At 35.9% G+C, this 25,013-nt stretch overlaps 2 pseudogenes; one reads left to right on the top strand and one right to left on the bottom strand.

Moving 5' to 3' along the window:
* Positions 1-18,322: 18,322 nt before the first annotated feature.
* LOC127196844 (glyceraldehyde-3-phosphate dehydrogenase-like) lies at positions 18,323-19,296 on the top strand (annotated as a pseudogene).
* Positions 19,297-19,998: 702 nt separating this feature from the next.
* On the bottom strand, positions 19,999-20,144 carry LOC127197807 (uncharacterized; annotated as a pseudogene).
* Between the last annotated feature and the right edge of the window lie 4,869 nt (positions 20,145-25,013).

Here is a 25,013-nt window from a genome sequence, read left to right as displayed (position 1 = left end):
CCTCTGTTATGAAGCCACATCTGTACTTGACATGTTTGATAACATAGGAATAAGAACAAAAAGGAACTTTGAGTGCAGTACTCAAAATTAATGGATTTTTTTCATTCTTATTGACCTACATTAAAGCATCAGAGAAAAGTCTTATTTTAACAAAAAAGAAAAAAATCAAAAGATATGAAAAGAAAAAAAACCACACACATTCAGTAACACAAAGTTCAACTATATAGCCTCATATCCATGCATTTTGAATATAATTTAGCCTTTAATTGACCACATTAATGGACACATTATCTGCACTAAAATTATGCATATTTTTAATTGCAAACCCAAGAAGCTAACAATGGCACTTTCCTCTAAGTGTCCAGGAAGAGTCAAGTGAATTATTCAAATCTAGAAAAGGAAACCACTAAGAAAATAGATATTTTAATGCTTTTCAGGCTGCAGCTGAGCCAGGAAGGGAGAAATCAGATAAGAGATGACCTTGAACTTACAAGGTTCTAAGGAGTCTTTGAAAATGACTCTCCATGAGTGGCAGAACAAAAGGTGTCATCATTTAAATGTAAAAGAAAGAAATGAGCCAGCCCAGCAATGATGCAAATGGAGAGACTGAGACCAGGAAAGCTGACCTAACAATGTCCCCCTTAAGTGAACTCCAGACCCACCCTTAAGGGTTTGAATAAGAGTGGCCCATATAGACTCATGTGTTTGAATGCTTGACTCACAGCAGGAGGCATATTAGGAGGTGTGACCTTTTTGGAATAGGTGTGGCCTTCTAGGAGGAAGTGAGTCACTGTGAAATGGGCTGTCAGGTTTCCTATGCTAAAGCTAAGCCTAGTGTAGCAGTGTTTAGCGTGTATATGCCTACACACTGCCATGTTTCCCACCATGACAATAATAGACTAAACTTCTGATACTCTAAGCCAGTTCCAATTAAATGTGTGTGTTTTATAATCATCATCATGATCATGGTGTTTCTTCACATCAGTAAAACCCAAAATAAGACCATCATACAAAACCTTATTGAAGAACACTTGTGCCCACAAGCAATATTGCAAGGATCAAGAATCCTATTCCATTATGCTGTCATTTCATCGATTTTGCTAGGAGGCATGTGTGTGTGTATGTGTGTATGTGTGTGTGTGTGTATGTATGTGTTCAGTGACCCACTTAGGACTTAATGATATACTGACTACCTAATAACTTTACATGGTCAGTTATTCTCTTAAGTCTAAGGATTTTCTCCATAAATTAAACTCTGTAATGCCAGAAGATTATCTGCTGCTGGGTAACCAAACACAAATCACATTATTAACACAGAATTACCAAAGTATATTGCTAAAAATAGGAACAAAGTGATAATCCTTATACATGGGGTATACACTGCAGAGAACACCACAAAACAGAAATGTAATAGGTTGATAATTAAATGAAAAGTATTTAGAGTTTTTCTAATAAAAGTATTCTATCAGATCATTAACATTTAAAATAATAACCTTTAGATGTCACATAAAGCCCTCCACAGAAGCCAAGCAGTGCACAGTTTTTCACCTCCTAGATTTCATTTTTGAGAAGAAAAACAAATGTTATTTTTGTAAATTATTCAGCCCTTCCTAAGCTTATTGGTACATGCCTATAATATAAGGATTCAGGAGGCAGAAGCAGAACACTATGAGGTGGAATCTGCCTTGAAAGAACAACCACTAATTTGCTAAATCAGTAGAATCCCAATAATCTATAAACATTTGTTCTTTACCCACAGATAATTGGAGTCTTCAGTCCATGTAAATGAAACTTCCCTTTGCAACAGAGACCACGGCAGAAAACCGACACCAGTCAAAATGCAGAGGTGTGGAACTCTACCCCATTCATTACAGCAATAAAACACTTAAGGCTTAGGAAACATTGTGGATGAGAGGGCAGGAAAGATGGTAAGAGGTGGAGGATCAGGGAGTTTGCTAAGTGATTGTGTCTACCGTAAAATCAGAGGCTGTACCCACAAAGTTTCATCAACATGATCTGAACAATGACACCAATGATCCTGCCATAGTACACAGAGAAAAGTCAAGGAGGCTGGGAACAGGGGAGGCGATCCTACCCAGAGAAGAACACAATAATTGGTTATCCAGTACCTTATGGTCAGTCCTGAAAACATATATAAAATAACATTATATGGACTCAATGGGTTACATTTAGAATTACATGTGTATATAAACACATACATGTACACAGTAACAACTAAAGGAACAAGAGTCCATTAAAGTTGAGGAAAGTTGCGAAGGGTAAATGAGAGGGTTTGGGGACAAGAAAGAGAAGGGGAAAATACTGTAATTAAATTATAATCTCAAGGATTGAAAAAAACAGTTAAAAAAAAAAAAAGGTACAGGAAAATATAAGAGCAAGCTACAAATCATAGAGCTTCAAATTATACTCAGAATTAAAGGAAAGAAACTATGACCAAAATCTCTGCACCATTTAGCCCATACAAGAAATGCCTATTACTTAATCTTCTACCAATTCTCATTTCACTGTCTTTCAACTACAATGAAGTTTTCATATAAAAAAATTTGTCAGCATTTTTCAACTTCAGAACCTTCAGGTACCGTGACATTTTCTCTCAAAATAGTCTGTGGCTCACTATTTATATTTCAGTTTCTGGACAAGGTCTCCATTGATACACCCAAAAAGTTATTATAGAATCATATATTCCTGTAAAATGTTATTCACTTTAGAGAATTTATCAAACATTTTCTTGTGGCATGTGACTTAAGCCTATGGTTGCTTTCCACTGTAATTAAATAAATGTGAAACATGGCTGATATACAGTAATTATTAATGAGGGCTTTAAAATACTTGGTTGAGTAAAACAATAATATAAGCATTTTTTTTCTTTTTAAGTTTCCTTTGTTCTCTAGAGTTTCACTAATGAACAAAGTGAACTATATCTATCTCCATTGATCTCTTCATTTCCCCCAGATACCACTGAAATTTCCCTATCACGTCTTCCTCTTTTTCATTAATAACTCACTAAGTTAAGTGGGTATAGCCTATATGTGTATGGCTTGTAATTAGTCATCCAGTGGAGCATCATGATCCTACCATGGCCACATCCGCAAATAAGGGTGATCATCTTTACCCCAGCAACTACCAACTGCCAAAAAATTAGTCTCAGCAAAGGACTGGCCTGGAGACCATCTACTCCATCTATGTGAGAATATTGGCTGCCTTGAATCTGTTCAGGGCTTGTTCAGGCAAAAGCAGCTGCAGTAGCCATGCCGTGTCTAGAGGAAAGAATTTCACAGCTCTTATCCTTATTCTCCAATCCTTACATTCTTTCTTACCCCCCCTTTCCTGAGTCTTGGTCAGGGTTTAGGGTTGAACATTCAGCATCATATTCTCAGCCCCAAGATCAGTTTTGCATCTGATCAGTTATTCATCTTCCCATTGGTTACTGCCCACTGCATAATGAGCTTGTCTAACCAAGAATGAGAGCAGCCCAGGTCTATATGTTAAACATAAATATTTAGGCCATATAAAGATTTAACAAAATGACAATAGACACTTCTATCCAGCATATTTTTCTATGTTCTACAAGTATTACAGCATAGCTTATGCTGCATTGAAGAAAAATATTTAAGTTGGCACCTCAACTCCTAAACAGTAAGTACAAGAACTAGAGGTGACATTTATAAAGTGTTAATTGCTTCTTGAAAATTCACACACAAAACTCTGATACTCTATTCCCTCATATACAGTTGAACAATTATAACAAACACATGGGGGAGAGACAGATTCCTAATGAAGAGTTTCAGGTTAAAATATACCTCCAGGTGCATGATTCCATTGGAATGCTAAATCAAAAACATCCTGAGCCATTAATATTATTATTTCAATTAACATATAAGAAAATAGTGGAGTAGACGGTGTTAGGTAAGAGGATATATTGCTGTCAAGCATCACCACAGAACTGACTCTCCTAACTTCAACGTACTTCCTGCAAAATCACAGCACACAGACTGTGGTCCAGACAATGTACACCTAACAATCCTAACTCATAATGTTTGTGCTGCTATTGAACACTAGTTGTCTAACACTTAATTCATAGCACCTGACAGGTGGAAAGCAGCTCACATACCCATCACATCTCAATTACACCAATTTCAATGTCCATCGTCCACCTCTACAGAATCCAGATGGCTCACCACTGCATCTTGGACATTGTTTTGTGCTGTTAGCCTGCTTTTGTGAATCACTTCCTGTAGGTGTGCCTGGAATGGGACGAGTGTTCTAGCCCTGACACTAATATAATGCTTGTGAGCGGCCACTGAGAACTTGGCGATGAGTGCATAATATGATATTACAGAAGTGAATCAGCACCAAACAAATGATAGAAATCAAATGAGGGCAACAACGTGTATAGGTGTACATCTTGCTGGCCTTCAAAGGATAAAAATTTAAAACTTAGAGATAACATTCTAACAAAAGCATGTATTCTATGCATATGGAAACTGTTAATCAAAATACACTTTGTGCTTTTCCTATAGCATAGCAAAGTTTCACTTATTGACATGGTATGATGCAATTACCATCATGAAATAGCAAAACCAGACTGAATCATTTGAAATTATGAAATTATGAAAGCACTATTTGGGACTATTGGAAAATATAAAATAAAGGCATAGAAAGTGTACTTATGCAAAATGATATCAGAATTATTTTAAATATTTATTATAAAATGTTAAGAAACAGGCTACACTCTTCCCATCCTGAGTAGGCATTTGGTGTTCTGTAGTTGTCATGCATACAAGTTCGTGTCTTAAGTAATAAGGTGCTTAAAATGTTCTGAGGTTATAAAGTTAAGCAAATTCCTGCAAATCTTGATAAGCATACAGCCAGATAATGTTGACATTATTAAATGTCAAATATCTCAAAACTCTTAGGAGTCATCATTCAATACAAACTATTCAAAGTGCAGACACAGCTAACAAAAGTCGATTTGTTCAGAAATGTACAGTCATAAAGGTCTTTCCTGCCAATTTGTTGTTTTGTTAATACAGAGTGTGCTGTGGATATTAGATTTTTATTTATACCATAAATATGCCAATATACATGAGAATGCAATTGCCTTGCCCCCCAAATAACTATATTACTTTTTTCCTAGAAAAGTAAACTTAGGGTAACACTTTTAACAGAACATAATTAAATTACTACAAACTGACAAATGTCAAAAGTCAGGTATCCAGTCTACACGTAGTGTAAATTTGAGTCACTTGTGAGTTAGCTACAACAAAACACAATTATATGTTCCTGAATGAGAGATGCTGACGCTTCTTATTAAAAACAGAAAACTGGATGGTGGTGGCACTGCCAGGACGTGGGAGGCAGAGGCAGGCAGATTTCTGATGTTGAGGTAGGTCAACTTGGTCTACAGGGTAAGTTCCAGGACACCCAGGGCTACACAGAGAAACCATGTCTTGAAACAAACAAACAAACAAACAAACAAACAAACAAACTAAGAAGAAGACAAGGAAGGAGAAGAAAGAAAAGAAAGAAAGAAAGAAAGAAAGAAAGAAAGAAAGAAAGAGAAAAGTTGAAAAGAAAGTGAATTAAGATCCATGTGTAAGGAACAAACTAAGCAGTATGGAGTAACTGAGGTAGAAGAGGGTAAAAATCACTTACTGACCCAGGAAGTAAACAATACACCTTTTATAAATCTATATGTACATGTTATATATGTATATATGTGTATATACATATATGTATGTATGTATATATATATATGTATGTGTGTATAGGTATATATATTTTTTCTCTACCCAGATTATTGTCTCTCTGGTTAGTAGGTCGATTGACAGTGCAGAATCTATCAACTAGCACCAGGACAAACAATCAGATTCCTAACAAAACAAGGGCTTATCTGCAGTGGCTTGAAGGACGTTAAGGTTTTACCAATGTTTATCTACTTTTTTTCCAAAGGACAGGCACATTTTCATGTGTAGAGCATAGTTGAATACGATGTTCATGAGACCTGCTCATTCAGAGGAAGGGCTCTATTCTCCAGAGCCTCACACTCCAGATCTCTTGGTCCTGTCCTATGTGGGTTTCCAATTCAAAGGGAACATAAATTGGTGTCTTCACCTCTTATACTAAACTGGTTGTCCATGTGCTTTTCTTGATTGTTTCTCAGTTACTATTTTCTGTACATTTGTATTACACTTGTTTTTAAAGATGTGCATGAGAAGCGAGGATTCATTAAGTTCAAATTAAGGAGCCCTGACTTGTCTGTTAAACTACCTTGTTAATATTTAGAAAGCCTTGTTTCTTTTGTCTTTTGACAAACAAAAAGTGTTACAGAGGTAGCTCTTTACATCTACAACAGGCAATAACTATGATTTATAGAATTTTTATATCACAAGGCAGCCTTGTTAAAAGACTTACTGAGGATAAAAAAAATCCCTGAGCTAATACTGAGAAATGCTCTGAAAATGGGATACTGTATTTCTCGAGAAGTCTCTACCTGCTTGGCCTTATGAAAATGATCTTTAAGTAAGTGGCATTATGTCTAAATTGAGTACTGAATTGCAAATTCCATATGCCTATTAGAGAAATACATCCTACATGATAATCAGTGCACATAGCCACAAGAAACAGTGCAGAATATATTGGAAGATTTCATCAACTGGATGCAAAGACTAACTGACACTTAGGTTTGTAGCAATAAAAAAGAGGAATTGTGAAGTGTGTTTCATTTCAGAAAGACACTTATTGACCAAGCACCTGATATTCATGTGATTTTATAGAGCAAAGAGTTCAAGAATGGATTCTAGTCTTGGGAGAGTTAAGAATATGCTATGTAAAAATAACAGCCTGTCACGTCTTAGCATCCCTTTTCACTTTCTGTGAGTATATGTTTAATAACTGTCATATCTCCAGACAGTTCATCTGTTCCTTCTATAGTTAAAAATATAGTTGTGGCAGCCAAAGCTGCCAGCCATGCTTGGGTGGTTTGAATGCTCTTAGCAGGTGCTCCATTAACCAACTCTTTAGCATGCAGAAAATTTTCTATCAAAAGGGGAAAACACACTTCAGAAAAGAAGGAATAGGGCATTTCACAAAAGAAGGGGCAGACTGCCAGGGTGAAAAGCTTTCTACCTGTCTTCTTATAAGTTAGTTTTTCTTGTAACTTTACATCATTTCAGTTTGAACTTGCTGAGTCCCGAGTCAAGTCTTTATTGAGATTTCAAAGGTGCGAAGAGCTACTAAGGGAATGGTTCAATTAAAATTATTGTGGAAGAGAAGAAAAATTAAATAAATATTTTTGCAGCATTTGCTATCGAATTAGCAAAGATTTAGGCTAGTGTGTGAGTGTGCGTGTGAGTGTGTGAGCATGTGTGTGTGTGTGTGTGTGTGTGTGTGTGTGTGTGTGAGTGTGGTGTTGTGCTCACTCTTGTACACGAACCTGCAGAGAGTTCTCCTCCACTCGGTTCTGTCATATTCCCCTCAGGATTCCATACTTAATCAGAGTTGCCCATAGTCAGGAACACTTGCTTAGGTTTCATGGGCTTCTGTGGATTTGAACTCAGGTCCTCATGCGTGAATAGCAGGCAGCAACCTTAAATACTGAGCCATCTCTCTGACCCAGATGCAAGGGTTTTGATTATGTAACAGATATTTCTTAAAATGGATTTCATATTACTAACTCCATTCATGTTTATTAAAGAACGTCAATTTTAAAAGTAAATAAATAGAGGCTAGAGAGATGTCTCAGTCATTAAGAGTATCTGTTTGTACAGACAACTCAAGTTAAATTCCCAGCACACACATGTTGGCTCACAACCACCTCCAGTTTCAGGGGGTCCAGTGCTACTGTTGGACCCTAATCACACTAGACACACATGTGGGATACAGCTTTGCCAGCAAAGTACCTATCCGGCTAAAATAAAATATATTAAGAACAATTAAGTAAACAAATAATTGCATTGTCTGTGAAATACCATAATCAGGGAACCTATAGTGGCTTTTACTAGATAAGTCAGTGGGGTCATATTAAAAAGTAAATGTGGTAATGCATGTAAAGATAAAAAAAATGTAAATTATACTAACAATTTTATATATTAAATTATTAAGAAACTCATATATAAGTCCTAGCTTTACATCATTTCTACTCCTCCCTCTCTTTCCACCAACTTGTTCCATTTTTCTCAACTCTTTATATACTCCATGACTTCTTGTTTTACAAGTATTTTTACATATGAATTTACAGATAAATGATATTAAATGGTACCATGATCAAATCATTTTTAAATGCAACAAAATTTCCTACTAGGAGACCCATGAATGTTTAAAAAGGAAACCCATCATTCTACCAGAAATCTGTATTCAGAACCTGAAATTCAAATGTTATTTCCTAAGACTTGCCAGGTTTTATGAATATTGTTTATGAATAATTATGTTAACTCTATAGGAATATTTTATATTGTATTAACAAATACCTAAAAGACTAGGGAAAATTCCAAAACCTTTCTCTGATCTAATCCTTAGAAAATTAGCATAATTTTATCAAGACATAATTGATTGTACATAATCATGTATCAACCAATCATGTCCTGACACATATTTAATTATGATTCAACCAGTTACATTCAAAGTCAAAGCATGCTTAAAATATTTTCTTGGATTTTGTCCAACTCTTCTATATTTAATTTGTATTTTAATCATTTTCAACCATTCATTTTATAAGAATGACTAAAAGAAAAATTGAGAAGCAGCAGTGCATTCATTTGATTTTAATGTAAAATAATCAATTTGCCCTTCACGAGCCTTGGACCTTGCTAAGATGTACTTGTACAATCCTCCCCCCCACCTCAGGAGTCTTCTAATTTTGTCCCAATCAATGGAGTCATGTTTATGTATTCCCTTGCACAGATATACTGCTTGCTCAGAGAGCTCTTGAGAATAGAAACTCTTCATCAGAAAATTGAATAGCAAACAGTAGGATGACTATGCTTTGGGTCCATAATCTAAAAAGACATTTCCAATTACACATCAAAGAAATCATCTCAATGGCAAAATGGCAGGAGTGGATCAGGAAGATAGAGCAGGAGGACTGTATCCCCTGGCTTTCTTTGTATATCTTCCACTGCCTATGCATGACCTTGGTTGGATTACACTCTCTGGCCAGGAGAAGCTGTCCTGATTGTATTCAATTCTCCTGATTATGGCATCCCTGATACAAACACACGTGACAGGGTTGAAACAGTCTCATATAAGACATTGTATATGTCTTTAGCTCCTCAAGGAGTGCCTCTGAGTGTGTTGATTGTTCAGGGGGACCTAATCACTCTCTAGTTTAGAACTCACACCTGTGTGTAGTTTTGTTTGTTTGTTTATTTGTAAGTTGATTGCCTGGTTCTCAAGTATAAACACTGTCGTTACAAAAATCATGTGCCAATATAAAAAAGCTGGTACCCTGATAGGTCCAGCTCTTTGTTCTGATATGTAAAATGATGTCTTAATCGATTCCTACTGATATTTTTCTATGTACTCATAGATTGGTACCTGGTCTAATTGTCATCAGAGAGGCTTCAGCCAGAACCTGATGGAAATAGATGCAGAGACCTACAGCCAAACATTATGTGGAACATTAGGAATCATGCAGAAGAAAGGGGAGTAGGATTTTGGGAGGCAGAGGTGTCTAAGACACCACAAGAAACTCCACAGATGCATTTATACTTATTTCAACTTAACAGATGCCATTGGGAAAGCCTGAACTTTAATAATCAGTCTAAGCAGGAGCATATCTATCACCCATGCTACATCTGGGCCCATAGTGATTCACAGAGACTGAACCATTTACCAGGTAGCCTGCATGGGAATAACATAAGCTCTCTGGACATATGTTACAGTTGAGTATTTTGGTTTTCTGATGGGACACATAAGAGTGGGCTCATGGGCTGGCCCTGACTCTGTTGCCTGCTTTTTAGGACCCTTGTCCTACGACTGGGTTGCCTTGTTCAGCTTTAGTAGGAGAAGAGGTGACTAGTTTTACTACAACTTAGTATTCCATGGCTGGTTGATATCTATAGAAGGCCTGTCCTTTTCTGAAGGGAAATGAAGGAGTGGATTGGAGTGGGTAAAGATTGGAGGTGGCAAGGAGGAGAGGAGGGAGGGGAACTGAGGTCATGATTCATTATAAATAACTTGAGTTTCTTGATGAGTAACTTAATCTCCTAACTTCTCCCCGTTGTAAAATTGCTGCTTAATCATTCAATAGCACTAGTATAGAAATTACATAAGATATGTATGTGTGAGATCCCATAAACATACATACACTATAACACTTAAGGATGCATTTATATTTAGTTTTACCTTATGAGATGCCACTGCAAATTCTGAACCTTAGCAATCAATCTAACTAGGGGCAGATCTACCACTCATGGGCTGACAATCCCACTGTTTGGTATATCACTTTATAGCCTACTACTCAACTGTAAGTCTTCACTTAGACTGCTCATTAAAACTCTTTGCACAAGTAGATAAGAACATGAGTCTCTGAAAATGCTTAGCAATGGAGTCTATAATAGCAATATTAGAAAAACTTAATTAGAATTTCCTAGTAATATTTATTCCTCAGGTTCTTAGGAAAACATTAAATGAAGTTTTAACTGTTGGACTATCAAAATTTCTAACACATAACCCAGAGTAAACATTGGCACAAAGAATTACATTTATTATAACAGTTATTGCATACAAATGAAAGCTACTGTAACAAACAGCCTCTGCAATCAAAGCATTATAAGTATATGGTTTATGCCTGATTGTAAAATATTAGAGAATATTAAATGTCCATGAGAATAAATGAACATTAAAGTTTTATCATGATGTTTTAGGCTCAGTCCTAAGAAATACCCATGCAGAAGCCTTAAGGTTTTTTTTTATATAAATTGAAATGTTTTTTAATTGGCATCTCTCATTCAGTGTGTGTGTGTGTGTGTGTGTGTGTGTGTGTGTGTGTGTGTGTGTGTGTGTGTGATCTATATGAAATATGAGGAATATGCATATCAGTGTGGGTGCATATGTCTGAGTGCTCAGAGAAGTCAGAAAAGGATACTGGGTACTTTGATTTATCCCTCATTCTCCATCTTGTTCTCATGGTATAGGACTGTTCACTGAATGTAGAGCTATGCTTGTAGCCTAGAAGCCAAAGAAATCCTCCTGTCTTTGGTGCTCTCCACAGTACTGGACATCCCCAACAATATTACATCAGTGCTAGAGATCTGAATTCAAATCCTTGTGCTTGGATAGTTAGAATTCTTGCCCACTAAGTCTTCCATTCCTTAACTTTTTTTAAAAAAGATTAAACAAAGATAATCATATCTGAGCTGTATAAAACAAGCCAACAGAAAAATAAAAGAGCCACCCAATCTATGAGTATTGCAGAATATCATTAATTCCTCAAACTTTTCACGGTAGAGTTCAGAAAGTTCTTGAAGAAAGAGTCGTGTCATCCTCTACAGAGTTATAATGAAGAACCTATTAAATTGACTGCCTCTTGAGCTACTTTCAAACTTATTGCCAACACATCTCAATGAAACAATGTATTAGGTGATCTAAGAATATAGCAAGGAATGGTATTTAAGGAATGAACAATAAGGCTGGGGTACAGACCAGTAGCAGAACACTTGCTCAGCATCCTAGCATGTATGAAACCCTGACCCCGGTTCAGTTCTCAGCATCATTTATCAGCACAGGTACAGAACATATATAATTAGCATATAAACAGATAACTAACTAAGTAATTAGTATTCTTAAGCTTCTTCAAGAAGCCATGTGCAATAGACTATTCTTTTCACTACCCATGGCATTTGTCTACTTTTCTACAAAACATAAGGTCAAAGTAAAGAAATTTCAGAAAAGTCTTAGGAAATAAATTGTGGATGGGATAACAATTATGTTATATGAATAAATTAATAAAATATACTTGAAAAAGAAATAAATTGTGTTGGCTTGCTATTATCTATAGCTAGCCTAGGCATAAAGGCTCCAGATAAGTAAGAGAACTGTGCTTCTGATATTGACTGTCAAAGTGGAGCACTGACCTCATGCATGTGGCTGCTATAAATTGATTTGTACCCAAAGCTCTGTATGTTAGAATGCCTAATATTGTCATCTCAATCCCATTCCACAACGGATAACAGAAGACATTAGCACTTTCAAGGAACTCATCATGGTATCAGTAAACACACACTAAATTAATATAGAGATCACTTCTGAAACTTTTCTAACACAAATTACTTGGCAATCTGAACCTCATTTACTGATCTGTGAATTGAGATCACTAGGCGCATTCTGCAACCATTTGGAGAATGGAAATACTAGCTTGTTTATGGCTGAGGTCTGTATCCTTTTCAAGAAGGATCAGAAACCTTTCTGACCATGCAGTGTTTCAATATGCAGCACTGTGTTCTTCTGCCCTGTGGTTACACAAACAAACCACAACAACAAAAAAATAGAATAAAGTGATGTGGCCATGTCTCGGTATAACTCTATGTATGGACATGGCACTTTGAATTTTATATAATTTTTATATGTCTTGAAATGTTGCCATTTACACTTTTCTTCCATTTAAAAACATAAAATTCCTTGACATAAGGAGCAATACTAAAAGAGTTGAAGAATCAAAGTTATCCAATGGGATAGAGGCTGTGCATTCATGACTAAATAAGAATAATCAAGATTTTTATAAATTAATAATTTAATTAATTGACTAATTTGTTTTGTTAATTAATTTTAACAAACTTTAGAAGTTAAACATTATTTTTACTACTCTTTAGCCACAGTTAATAATTCAGGAGCTAAAAAAATCAGAAAAAAAGAAAAACTTGCTTTTACTTTTTAAATAAACGTTATTTGAAGAGCTGTAAGTATATTTTACTTCTAGTATTAAAAGTGTAACTATAATAGTTCAAAGCACTGCAAACAAAGTTAGAGTGCTTGTTAAGCATATTGCTTATTGTCCTTGTTTAAATTAACTAGGGCTCGTGGAACAAACAAATGAATTCAGCACTGTAGAATATAGAACAATTTTCAATAAATAGGTCTTCATTTACTGCTTAATTTCCTGTCACTGACATCAAAACATCTGCTAGGAAGAGGTGCAAACATCGAACTTCTCCACTTACATAATGTTAATTATAATGGAATTGCAGTACAAATAGCATCTTAATCATGCTGGCCACTCTTCTCCGGATTCTCATTACTTACTCACAGGCTCTCAATCCATTAAGTCTGTGCGACAGTATTAAAATGGGTTGCAAGTACAGGCAGAGTTAAGATGAATCTCATTTGGTCCAAAGGTCAAGGCATAATAATTGAGTTGGGTAAGTAAAGCAAGGCAGAGTGGTTTCATCCTTTTATAGCCTATATGTTCAATGTTGGATGATGTGAAAAACAAACAACAAGTATGAATATTAAGTCTGCTGTGATGCAACTCTGCAAGTAGATGACAGAGATACATAAAACTATACAGTTGGAATTCTTTTGTCTCCATGGTAGCGTCGCCGAAAGTTTGGGGCTACTGCTTTGAAATTGACGTAAAATTTTCTATAATGAATAGAGTTATAATGAAAAGTGAAAATAGAAGACAGTGAAATAAATAAGACATAACAATGTGCAAATCCATAGATAGGTCTCTGTCTTTTGCTATTGTTCCATATCATTGGCCCCAGAGTAACTAAATGCAATTAGCATCAAGATGGATGCATATATCTACAAACATACAAGTTCACAGAATACAACGTGATCCAGAAAATGAATTAAAAACACATTATATAAATCCAAGCTGGCTGTTGTTGTGAGCTTATACGTTTATATGTCTGTGTAGCTTTGGATACTATTTTATCTCCCTTAATGTCTTCCTCTGAATATGCAAAGAGTCTCCAAAGATACAGAAGAGAAAGCAAGAAAATATAAACTGGTGATTACTACCATATAACCTTGTCTGGCACATAGTGATAAATATTTTTTTAACAAAACACTGGATAAAATAATTTTCTTTTTCATATAGAGTAAATGGCTATTTCAGATATTTACCCATGATAAATATTTTGATATGAGGAACACAGGGTGCCTTTCCTTAAGTATCACTACAGATGGACTTGGTTAATGAATGAAAATGGCAAAGCAATAGGCCATTTATTTCTGAAGACGTTTTTAATTAATGCATATTAACTAGCACTGTAAAAGACTTGACCTTCACCTTCTTTAGATAACCCTGAAAATACTCAAAAGAATTAGTTTCTTCTTCATATGTACATTGGTTGCTTTGAAGGCAGCGATTTCTTCTCTTCTCTAGGTCTCAATTACAAAGTCAAAGGTGTCCATGAATAAATGTGATAAATTTTTTCTGATCCCTATGTAATAACATATTATATGCTAAGTATCACATGAGACATCAAGCTTGAGAAACAACTATCCCAGCCTGGAGATCTCATCATTTATTCATATATATATATATATATATATGTGTGTGTGTGTGTGTGTGTGTGTGTGTGTACACACATATACATATATATATGCATATACAGATAAATGAATTACTTTTATAATATATATGAAATATAAAAATACAAACAGAAGCTCACAGAATATAAAGCTTCCTAGAAAAGTAATTAAAGCATCTATCGATTTACGCTGTCTGGTATCAAAAGCTTATCCACTTACATGTCTGCTTGACTTTGGATAACTCAAGTATCATTATTTCTCCTAATGTCTTCATTGACACAGACACATGAAGTATCATCAAAGACATAAAAGAGAGTAATAATATGAATACAGGTGCGTATGCCGAGCACTTGAGTACTAGAAGCAGGAGGAACGAGAGCCAAGGAACCCTTGGGGTGACAGTCAGTATATAGAGAGCTTGGGCTACTACATTATACCATCTCTCAAACAACCAAATTAAATATGTTAAAAAAATATAAGGAAACACAAGAAAAAAACCAATGTTCTCAGGAATACTTATATTCCTTCAGCAACACTATTTTCCCTTGAGTTTATGGACGTAGGCACTATAAACTATATTATGGAAGGCCTGTTGCAAAAAAAAAAAAAAAAGCCAGATGCCCTGTGTCAAAAACAAAAGTATATTATTTAGCAAAGACAGAGCCCTGATTTGTACTCAGAGGATGCAAGGGAAAGACACTAACCATGTTAACAAAGACTATATTAACCTCAGAGAGTATGATTTCCCATGCCATAGGGAATTAACAGTTGTTAGGTTAATTCACATTCCTTTAATTAACTATATAATTAATTAACTAATATGTATGTAGTATTGGGATTTGAGCACAGGGATGTGGATTTGAGGATTTCAATGTCTTTCAGAAGCTAGAGAAAGAAACATGATGTGGACCAACATGATGAGAGTAACTTGGGTTTTGTTTGGTTTAAAGAAACATGAAAGAATGAAAATTTGACCTATAAATTCTGTGCTCTTCAGCATTCTCTGATGAGAGGATATTTATTAAGGTCATCAATAATTGAACTTATTTACCTTTTTTACCAGAGAAATTCACTATCAATTTTAATTTATGCCACATAAGACTGATAGATCAACATTAATTTATATTTTTGTATACAGGCATTTATACAAATATACACCTAAGAACCTTTATGAGACTTCTTTTATGCAATTTAAAATTCACCCTTTTGAAGTACATAATTCAATAGATTATTCTATTATCCAAGAAGAGTTCACTTCCCATCCCCCATTCACCCCGGCACTTGAGAACTAGCAATCAACTTTCAGTCTCTATGAATTTGCTTTGTCAGGTCATTCATTGTACATGTGCTGTTCTTTCTTGTTGTTGGGGTTTTGTACTAGATATTGAGCAAAATGTATTGCTCATAAGGAACTATTTTATTACAGCACTGTATTTCTTGTTAATTTTTTATTTTTTAGACAAAAATCTCACTAAGTTTCATAAGCAGTATTTGACCTTAAATACTCCTGCCTTTCCTTGAGAATGGAGGCCTGGCTCATGCATGGCCTTTAGTGACAACTCTAACTTAGGGAAAGATTTTCAAGTTTCATTCATGATGTAGCATATACAAGTGCTAAGTACTGTTTTTGCTAAATAGCATGACTCTAGAGAGATGTAAATATTTGTTTTTTTTTTTTTTAATTTTTACTAACCTATCAATTGATGGACAGTTTTTTCTACCTGTGCTTTGTTTTATATTTGTTTGTGGGAGATCAGGGATTTATTATGCCATGTAGGTTGTTACCAAACTCACAAACTTTGTCTTAGTCTCCTGAGTTGTAGGATTACAGTCATGTGTCATCATGCCTGGTTGCTCTTACTTTTAAGAATTGAAACAATAGGGTTTAAATACTGAAGTATACCCATGCTGTCGGTTTATGCATTCATATCATGGGTACATAGCTAGAAACACAATTGCTGCAATTTGCTAGTTTTGTTTTTAGCTTTTTGAGTAACTTAAAAAGTTTACAAATTTGTCTTCTACATCATTCCGAATCTTCCCAGCAATGAGACTTATCACATCCTATCTGGCACTTTCTATGCATTTTGGATTTTTGGTTTGTTTGCTTTATGTGTCCTATGAGATGTGACAAGACACCTCACTATGACCTATATAGACACAGGCCCTTGGCCCTAGCAATGATGCCAAGTACAGGTTCACTCTTGAGGAACACGCTTTAAATCCAACCAAAGTGTGATTGGTTACTCTCATAGTACTGTGTCACTACTGTACAAGTAGAAATATCTTGCTAGGCCATTTTATTATACCTTGTAAAGTTCTCAACTGGCTAAGAGTGATGGTTACTTTTCTTCTGCAATAGCAGGTATAATACTCTCTAACACTATGAATGCTAACCAGGAAACACAAAGTCTCCAGGTCAGCACTAGCTCTATTTTCTCATGTGAATGGTGTCTTCAGCAGCATTTATCTTTCCATCAGGTTCTAGCGAATAACCAATACACACAGTAGCCACAGCTTATAGGTCAACAACTCCTATGAGGATAATTCATTTCTGGTATAGTGGTCTCATTTTGCTTTGCCATGCCTAGTAGAATCTCTATCTCCACTTGCACCCATCTTACCCCAACTCCAGTTATAGAGTAACTCCTAACCCATTTTATATGTATAAATAAAATGTGTATACTTCCCATCCCCCATCATATTTAGTCCCTCCTGTTATATAATTCCCTTCTCTCCTTTATACTACTGAACTTTATCTCTCTACTTTGAAATTCCCCCAAACCATGGTGCTTTACTAGCTTGTTAACTTCTTTTTATATTAGACTATCTTCAGAATCCTGTGCTATTATTATGCGTATGATATTTAAAAAAAAAAAAAAAACTCTGCCAAGAGAGGGCAAGCAAGGCCTCAATAGTTCCTGTCTTACAAATACGTCTGTCAGATATACTGGGCCAAAAGGCTAAAGCTGATGCTCCAACATTATAGAGAGTTGTCTATGGCTATTCAGGTAACAAACTGTCTCTGTCATCTTTTCATTTGGAAAGCTACTAACCTTCACTCCCTGTATACTCAAGTAATCAAGTTTATCCTTCTCAAGACTCTGATGAAGTTGAAGACCAGATTGTTTATTTTACAATGAAGCTTAGTTGTTTAGGGGTTAAGATATTTTTAGGCCTAGAGGGATGTTTTAAGTTGATAATGACAAGATGTGATGGAGATTGATTTACATTTAGAATTTTAGATGAACCAAGATAGGAAAGATGTTTTCTTCAAGCCTGTCAAATCCAAATAGCCAAAACACTAAGAATGTAACATTTATGTAATTCCTGATTGTGTCATGGTTCTTCTTGCTATAGGTAATTTAATATATATATATTATATATTATATATGGATATATATACTTGGATATGTAAAAAATAATAATAAAAGAAAAATGTAGAAGTCCTATCCTTCTCTTTTTACAAATGATCAAATGATCAAGTAGTGGGCTAATTGATTTGTTGCCTAACAGCACAGCTGTAAAGTAAAACAGGCCCGAAGGTCTCCAAGGCTAATAACTTCAACGGAGTAATATTTATGTCACCCAGTGTCTTTCTACTTTCTCCAAAAAATATAGGCACATACAAGTAATTGATAGTAAATTCAGAGGGATTAATATCTTATATAAGAAAACGTATTTAATATTCTGGAAATATAACATTAATAAGGTACATGCCCTGAGACTTGCAGAATATTTTTAAGTGATGTTTAGGGACTCTCTTCTCCCTGTTCGGGAGACAGCCGCATGTTTTCGTGCAGTGCCAGCCTCGTCCCTTGACACGATGGTGAAGGTCGGAGTAAACGGATTTGGCCTTATTGGGCTCCTGGTTACCAGGGCTTGCTTCATGTCTGGCAAAGTGGAGATTGTTGTCATCAGTGACCTCTTCATTGACCTCCACTACATGGTCTACATGTTCCAGTATGACTCTACCCATGAAAGGAAGCTTGTCATCAACCGGAAGCCTATCACCATCTTCCAGGAGCGATATCCCCACTAACATCAAATAGGCTGATGTTGGTGCTGAGTATGTTGTGGAGTCTAGTGGTGTCTTCAGCACCATGAAGAAGGCTGGGGCCCACTTGAAGGATGGAGCAAAAAGGGTCATCATCTCTGACTCTTCTGCCAATGCCCCCATGTATGTGATGGGTATGAACCATGAGAAGTATGACAGCCCACTTAAAATTGTCAGCAATGCTTCCTACACCACCAACTACTTAGCCCCCTGGCAAAGGTCATCCATGACAACTTTGGCATCGTGAAAGGACTCATGACCATGGTCCATGCCATCACTGCCACCCAGAAGACTGTGGATGGCATATCTGGAACGCTGTGGGGTGATGGCCGTGGGGCTACCCAGAACATCATCCCTGCATCCACTGGTGCTGCCAAGGCTGTGGGCAAGGTCATCCCAGAGCTGAACGGGAAGCTTACTGGCATGGCCTTCTATGTTCCCACACCCAACGTGTCCGTCGTAGATCTGACATGCTGACTAGAGAAACCTGTCAAGTACGACAATATCAAAAGATGGTAAAACAAGCATCTGAGGGCCCACTGAAAGACATCCTGGGCTACACCGAAGGCCAGGTTGTCTCCTGCGACTTCAACAGTGACTCCCATTCTTCCACCTTTGATGTTGGGACTGGCATTGCCCTCAATGACAACTGTGTAAAGCTCATTTCCTGGTATGACAATGAATTTGGCTAGAGAAACAGGGTGGTGGACCTCATGGCCTACATGGCTTCCAAGGAGTAAGAAGCCCTGGACTCCCTCATCCCAGCAAGGACATGAGAACAAGAGAGAGGCCCTCGGCTGCTGAGGAGTCCCTGTTCCAACCCTTCCCCTGACACTGAGCATCTCCCCTAATAGTTTCCATACTAGACCCCAGAATAATGGGAGGGACCCAGGGAGCCCTACACTCTTGAATACCATCAATAAAGTTCACTGCACCTAAAAACAATGATGTTTAGAAAATTTCTTAGCAGAAACATTTTTAAGAGCCTCAATTACAGAGAAAACAGTACAACATGTTTTCATAGTATTGTACGTTAGAATGAAGAATTTAACCACCAATATTAAAATCCACAAGAAAAGAGAATGGGATGGTTGGATCTCGATCATGAAGTTAAGGTATGTTATATTGGAAGTAAATGAGCACTGAAAAAGATGAAGATACTGGAGTACCAGACAGAGGAAATATTATGAGCAACAGCATGAAAAATGTATAGCTATCTTGTCTAACAGTAGGTAGTGACATGATGACAAACTCATCTGGACTTGGATTCTGGGCATGTGGAAACAGCATTGTGATAAAAGTAAGGAGGAAGGAGACCTACAACAAATTAAATAAGAAGCTCATCATAATGCAATAAACAGACACATAGCAGGCATGAATTTATAAAAACAAATTCCATTAATTTTATCATCTATGAAAAATTTTAACTTTTAACTGGGAATATTTGGTGGCTTAAAATCAAACAGTTAGCACCAATAAAATAATGGTTAATAAGGCTAGGGTATGAAGAATGATTATGAATTCTAGATAAATAAACTGATAAGAACAGATACTACACTTGATCTTAGCCAAAAGGCCGAGAAGCAATAAATAAAAAAGCAGTATGAATTACCTTGCTATAATCAAAACCAACACAAAATAATCAGTTCATTATCCTTTATGGTTGATATGGACCTAGCTTGACTCTTGACTCTTTGAAGAGTGTTAGGTTTGTAAACAAGGAAGGTAATATCAAAGATGAGAAGTATGTAGCATGCCCTTGAGTGGATAACTGAAAATCTTTAAGGAATAAAACAGAAAAACAAACAATGGCTTAGAGGACACAACATCATTCAAATAGTAGACTGGGGAAGCCAAGGCAAATGATCTTGCTATAATATCCACAGGCTTACACACAGGAAAAAAAATTTTTAAGTTTAAGGTTCAACTCTTGCAGAATTTCAGATCGCTTCTAGAAATGTCCTATACCACTGGAACCCACAACTCAAAGGCTATCTTAGGCTATCTTATACTTAGGCATATTTCGGAAGCCTAGTAAAACTGTTAAGTTTGAGATACATACAAAGGTGATGAGTTACAATGTATGCATCAGCTCTCTACCCTGAGACTCCAGCCAGATATATGAAAGTTAGAAACAAGTCAACTTGCCATTCCCATGCATGTGTGCATGGAAGTAAGATGAGGTCTGGAAACAACTGAGAATTATTAGGTCAGTGGAATTCTAGGTCCCTTCATAGTACTAGAGAGGAGTTAGGTCTTAATTTACTATGTCTTAAATACTTCACACTTTCAACTCTAGCATTCTCTTTAGCAGATGCTCCTCTTATCTTACGTGTCATAGGCCGGCTTCCTACACTCCATAAATATAGAAAGGAGAATGACACTATTTGGTCTTAAATGATAAGCAAAACATGAGTCGCTACAGGACAACATGATATGCAGTTCCTATCATGATAAGAAATGGAGGCGTCTCATTCACGAAAGAAGCACTTGGGTCAGAGGTCAACATACTGGAACCAATAAGTTTTGGTTGCATACAAACATTTATTCTTCCTTTATATTAGAAGAAAATACTTCAGCTTAGAACTGTGTGTCCAAATAACACAGAACTTTTAGACACAATGCTATCCTTCCATGCAAGTACATATTTAAAATGATAGATTTATAAAATTCTACAAGTTTCAACTTTACCATATGCTACAAAAATTACAGATGTACTTAGTTAGAATTTCATAACAAAATTAAAAATGTATTGCTTGATTTAAGAGGTATCTTTATAAACTTTTAATATCTGTAACTAGACTTATTATAGAACTACAATGTTCATTTTGTATCTTCTGTATTTATCCTCTCTTTATCTTCCATGAATTTCTTACCAAATTCAGCCAAATCCTCCCAGCTGTTTTTATATATACCAAATGTACTTTCTTCCCTCTGTGAGAGACTCTTCCTTATCTTCACATGCCTGATATTCTCATCCTGTGAAATGCAGCTAAACTACCTTCTTGTCAGAAATCTTCCTTTTCCAATTTTTCAAAGATAAAGTTATTTATCTGTCTCTTATTGATAGACATTTTGACCTCCATAAGTGGTAGTAGACAATTATTTGTTAAAGTAATGTGCACTTTAATGCATTAAACACATACATCATATACACATACACATATATAATATACACCTATATTACATATGTATACATGTATACATACTTATGTATGTATGTGTGTGTGTGTGTGTTATACTGGTGCTAAAAGTTAATATTGCTTTCAAGATAATCTATTTTTATTTGTTCATTTCTTTATTTAATGTTTCTAAGATGTGTTAATTCTGAGATCAATGAAGACAACATTTTAATCAATACTTTCCTTTTATAATGCCCTCCTTAGGCCTCAGATTTTGTAATATGTTTGAAATATTTGGACCAAAAGTAGTTATTTACCTCTTGGCCATCAGAATGTAAGATAGTCACAACTATATAGATGTTTACATCAGGGAAGATGTTGAAATATCCAATACTTCTGGAAATTATTCTAACTTATAAAGCTTATTCAAGACAGCAAACACATTTTCAAGTGATAAAAAATTATAGGAGAGTGGATCAAACAGCTGGAAATTACTTCTGGAAGTGACAGTGATAAATCTTTTTCTTAACTGGCATCCATGGCAGTATGAACAGTGGAAGATTAAATTGTTCTAGAAGTACTCCAATCCTCAAGGTCAGAAAGGTGACAAGAGAGAAAGATCTAGGTCAGTAAATGCACAGCCTCTATGTGTGATAACAAATGAAGAGCAATCTTCTCAGAACACAGACACTCCAAAAGAGGCAAGAGAGGGAGATGGTGTGTCAGGATGAAGACTCGAGCTTTTAGGAATTCTGGTTGCATCAATCAGTGTCCTGGGAAACTAACACAGAAACGGAATTTCAAAGCTTGTGAAAGAAACTTCAAGAAGTTGGCTGAAGTCTCATCCTATAGTTAATGTAGTACCACCTTCAAGAAAGGCTCTGTGACAGAACAAATCTGTTCAAAGCATGGGGCCAAGAACCCTTAATATAAAAGTAAAGTCTATTTATTTGAAATAAGTGGCAAATTCAAGGGGATGGTAGCAGGCATAACACACCCACACGCTAATGCAGAGATAGTTGAAGCTTCTTTTACTACTGTAAAATGGCAAGAACTGAGCCAGGATGTGCCTCAGAAAAGATGCCAAAACAGTCTGAAGGCTGTTTCAATAAGATGAGGAGGAATGGAAGGGTGGGAACCAGAATGACCATAAAAGCACTGAAACATGTTAAACAACATAAATTAGAAAAATTTGTACTGTGTATATACACATAACCCAAAATCCATTGAGCCAACATATATAAAAATAAGCACAAGAGAAGCATTTGTTTCTGAAGCATGGATACCAGAACATTCACTGTCACCTATGTTCATGAATAAAGCTTAAATGGCAAATGATATGATAATATATACTGTTTATAATAAATGCATATGATTATATCAAACAAAGGGAGAATTAAAAAAGCAACTAATATGGATTTTCTCATGAATGTTAATAAACAGTACTAAAAATTAGTAATACTACATGTGTGTGTTGTGAGGGGTGATTTGCAAGAAAGGCACAAATAAGCAAATAGGAAGGTATCAGTTATTTTGAGAAATCTTATACCTCTAAGAATGGGTAGGATAGGTGCATAGGATGGGTATGAGACTACAGTGAAAAGACTTTCTTCCTTTTTATTTCTCCTCCTTCTCCTCTTCCTTCTCCTCCTCTTCATTATTATTCTTATTATTATTGTTTTTTAAAATGTAGAGGCTAGAGAGATAGTACAGTAGTTAAGGCAGCACTTGCTGTTTTTCCAGAGGATGCTAATGTGGTTCCAGACCCCCACATCAAGAAGCTTCAAGTATCTGACGTCCTCTTATGGCCTTTGTGAGAACCTGCTTATTAACAGGGCATCCATTCACACAGACATAAAGACCCATGCACATGAATAAAAATAGTGAATACAAATCTTAAAACATTTAACTGAAATGTGTCTGTAATTAAGTAGACTACTGTCAGCATAACAAGGCCAGTAACTTGTTTCAAAGGAGATGAACATTTTTTATCTTTTATATATTACAAATATTTCAAAATGTATTATCTCTTTAAAATTCAATCACAGAAGAACTGTATTTTCACCATAACTTACCTTTTTCAATTAGTCATAGATTTTGGAAATGCTAGTAATGGAGAAAATTATATAAGAATTCTCAATACTAGAGTAGACTCTCTGAGATTTGTCTTTATCTAGTGAGAATTAGGTAAGGCCCTCCGCACCAACGCGATGTCTTACCAGAGACATCTGTGGTTTTTATCATTATGATTGATAGCAAGTGACTTTTCTTTCCATGTGTTCTCTGCTTTTGCCTCCTGACTTCGCACTTTTTTTTTTTCGTATTTTTGTCATATCTCATTTTAAGAAGATTTATAGTGTGATGTGAGTGCAATGTCAAAATTCAGTTGTGCATAATTTCTCCTTCCATCTCAGAAATATTTTGTTATCATTACTAACTTTTGAGAGCCAAAAGAATGAGGAATAAGATATAGAAATTATTCCATAGAAGAAAATAAATGACCCATTTATAAACATCAAACATCAAGCCCTGAAATTTGCATCAGTGTCTGAACACACATGACTACGAAAAAGACTCGTTTAAGTCTGGTCACTGCAGCCTACTCTTCAGCTTTCCACACTGAGACACAGACACCAAGCTTGTCTGAAGTGCTGGAGTGTTGCACTGGAGAAATACGCAGACTTCAGTGTTCTTATGTCTATTCCCTTCAGCTGCATTGACCCCAATCTTGAGCATAAAAATCACTCAAGTGGCTGATGCATTTAAACCACATTATCTACCTTATCTCTTGGAGAAAACTTTGAGCAAATATACTTTAAAAAAAAAATCAATCCTGCCTGGCAGTCATGGAGACCATTTAAGCAAAGCCCTGGTGGAAAGAGTACAGGATTTATAACTATGAAATTAGAGTGAAACAAACTCAATGCTCTACTAGAGGACATGGTATAATGAATCACAGCATATTAAAAAAAAAAAAAAAACTGCCAGCTCTTTCTAGTCTTGTTTTTAATATGATCAGGATTAAAGCAGAACAGTGAACCCTCTGCCAAAGAAACTATATTTTGTACCTTTCCATTGCCCTCTTGCTATCCTCAGTTCTACTTCTATTATCCTGGCTGTGCATAATATAAGAAATTACCAACAAAACACACACCCTCGATAGAATCGTTTTGTCACAGTGTTAGCTCATGTTTTAAGGGAAGTCACTTCCTAGGGGATCTCACTTCACCACTATACTCTTTAATTGAACAAAATCAAAACTTGCTTTACAGGGTAAAAGCTGACATTTGGTGACTGACAATTGGGAAAGCTGAGGGGAGCCTGGAGAGCATTTG

Source organism: Acomys russatus, chromosome 13 (assembly GCF_903995435.1).
Source record: "Acomys russatus chromosome 13, mAcoRus1.1, whole genome shotgun sequence".
Lineage (NCBI taxonomy): Eukaryota > Metazoa > Chordata > Mammalia > Rodentia > Muridae > Acomys > Acomys russatus.
The sequence above is the reverse complement of the archived record's forward strand: the minus strand, read 5'-3'. Positions and strand labels throughout refer to the sequence as shown.